Genomic DNA, 2,429 nt, shown 5'->3' with positions numbered 1-2,429 from the left:
AGCATGACGGAAGAGCATAACTAAAGTTTCACCTATAATTTTGGTAAATAGTTTTCAGTCTGTTTTGGGGGCTTGATGCGATGCTAATAAGGGGGATAACCCTTTCATTATTAAATGGGGCTAAACATTATTTGGGCTACCGATTTCAAGTTTTGCTTAAGAAAGTAAATGTCATAATTAATTCATTATAATTTTAATACAAGTAGAACTCTCTGACTCCTTTTTCTCAGCACAGTTATTTTGAAATTTATCCCATTTTGTAGCTGACCTAACTAGATCATACTTTTAAAAAGTACTTCTTTTTTTAATGGTCTTATTTTTATAAATAATTGATAGAACAATGTAGTATTCACATTATAAAATGTGAGAAGAGTATATGTGAATATTGATTTCATAATTGATAAAATTTATATAATATCGATGAACCCAAGCAGAAGGTCACTGAGAAATATTTATAAGCATTAGGTGTTAAATGAACAGATGTAGAATCAAAGTTGTACGTACATGGTGGGATGGACACTCACCATGAATTCTGATTGGTATTAAAATGAGAGAGAGAAATAGCCAAGTAAGTAGTAAATAGAAAACTGTCTAAACATCTTCCCGTGCATCATCTCCATTTTCGCTGGTTTTTTATTACTTTGTGTATAGGAGTCTTAAGAGAATCATATTTCCATCCCTTCCTGAGGACCAGCCTCTCAAGGATGTCTGGTATCCTGTAGCCCTTGCTTAGAAGGAAACCTTTAAATGCTCTTTGTTCCATAAAGATCTTCAAGAGTGTCGTGTTCAGGAAGCTCCTTTCTAAAACTCCCATCTTCAAGTAAGACGTTGGGGTCAGCTGAAGGTTCGTCATTTACTAGCTTTTTCCACAACTTGGGCTTCAGGTACAATGCACCATACCTCATCTCCACTGAGTTGGGTTTTTAAGGATTCTGTGGTTTCTGGGGTTTCCTCTCCCAGTTTCCTTCCTCTCTGGGTAATTTTATCTTCTCCATTTTCTCTATCTCGATGCTGTACTTTACCTTTGAAGGGACCTGGGTTACTTTTCTCATGTAGACTGTATCCTGGGCTGGTGGCCACTCACAGCCAACCTCACACAGTTTCGTGATGAGCTCTTCATCAATGCCCAAGTTTCCAAAAGCAGCAGCCCATTTGAAGGATTTACGAATTGCTTTCGGTACTTCTCTGTGAACAGGAGGATCAGAGAGTGAATCCTTTCTGCTTGACTTCTTGTCTTCGTGATGCAAACTGGCTGGATGTGACACAGGAGCCTTCGTTGGAGGTTCCAGGTAGACCTTGGCAGGACGTTTTTTACGAAGCTTTGTGGGGCACTTCGTTCTTTTCCTGGGGCCCTGACAATAAGCCCATGGGTCCTCCAGCTTCCCGTCAGGATCGAGCACTTCCAGCACCTTCAATAAGAGGTCTGCAGGTAGATTTTCCTCCAGATTCGGGTAGAGAGCCAAGGGATGCTTGGTTAGCTGGGCTTCGATGTTCTCCACGAATGCCTTCTGTGCTAGCTGGGCTGGCGAGAGCGTGGAAAACAGGTTTGCTTCCTCGGGCAGCTTTTTCTGACCCTTTTTGGGGGCATGCTGGGGAACTCTGTGAACAATCCAGGGGAGGAAGCCGTCCTTAGGCCTGCGAGTGATCAGATCTTCACAAGGTGGGCAACCCTTCCGGAAGTCGTCCAGCAGCTCTTTCACAAATATCCACCGCCGGCTGTCCAGGGAGGTGGGGAACTTCGGGAGCACGTTCTTGTGCTTTGCGAAACACTTGGAGAGTAACTTGTCTTTGTACCAGGGCTTGCAGGTCATGTCCAGGGGCATCGGTTCCAGTGACCCCGGTCCTAGCAGCCACTTCTTGTCCGCCATGGTTCCCCTGGCCTCTGGGGGGGACCACCGCTTCAATAGTTTGCTGTTCCGCCCTCTCCGGTTGCTAGGAGACCGTGTAGCCAGGTGCAGCCAGGTTCTTCCCGGAGGCGGGTCAACGCAGGCGCCCTGTGAAGCCTGCATTTCTCCCAGGATGGGCGGTGGGGGAAAGCACATTCCTTTCTGTTGTAGTTACTGTTCTGTTTTATGGACATAGTGCCATTTATTTATCCATTCACCTTTTGATGGACATTTGGGTTGTTTACAGTTTGAGGCTATTAAGAATAGAGCTGCCACAAATATTTGTGTTCCTGGTTTTATATGTCCATGTACATACTTTCATTTCTCTTGGGTAAACTTTAGCTATGAGTGGCATGGTGGGAGCAGATGATGTTTTAGACCACCACCAAACTTTTCCAAAGTGGTTGTACTAATTAATATTCCTTCTAGTTGTATATGAGAATGGCGCTCTGTCTACATACTCCCTAACACTCGGTAAGGTTAGTCATTTTCGTTGTGGCTGCTCTAATAGGTGTGTAGTGGCATCTCATTGTGGTTTTAATT

The 2,429-nt window shown here is 43.9% G+C and overlaps 1 pseudogene; it reads right to left on the bottom strand.

The window, feature by feature from the left end:
• Positions 1 to 610: 610 nt before the first annotated feature.
• On the bottom strand, positions 611 to 2,042 carry LOC136142074 (protein FAM47E pseudogene; annotated as a pseudogene).
• Positions 2,043 to 2,429: the final 387 nt, after the last annotated feature.

The sequence above is a fragment of the Phocoena phocoena genome, chromosome X (assembly GCF_963924675.1).
Source record: "Phocoena phocoena chromosome X, mPhoPho1.1, whole genome shotgun sequence".
Taxonomy (NCBI): domain Eukaryota; kingdom Metazoa; phylum Chordata; class Mammalia; order Artiodactyla; family Phocoenidae; genus Phocoena; species Phocoena phocoena.
Note: the sequence above shows the minus strand (reverse complement) of the source record. Positions and strands in the feature narration are given on the sequence as shown.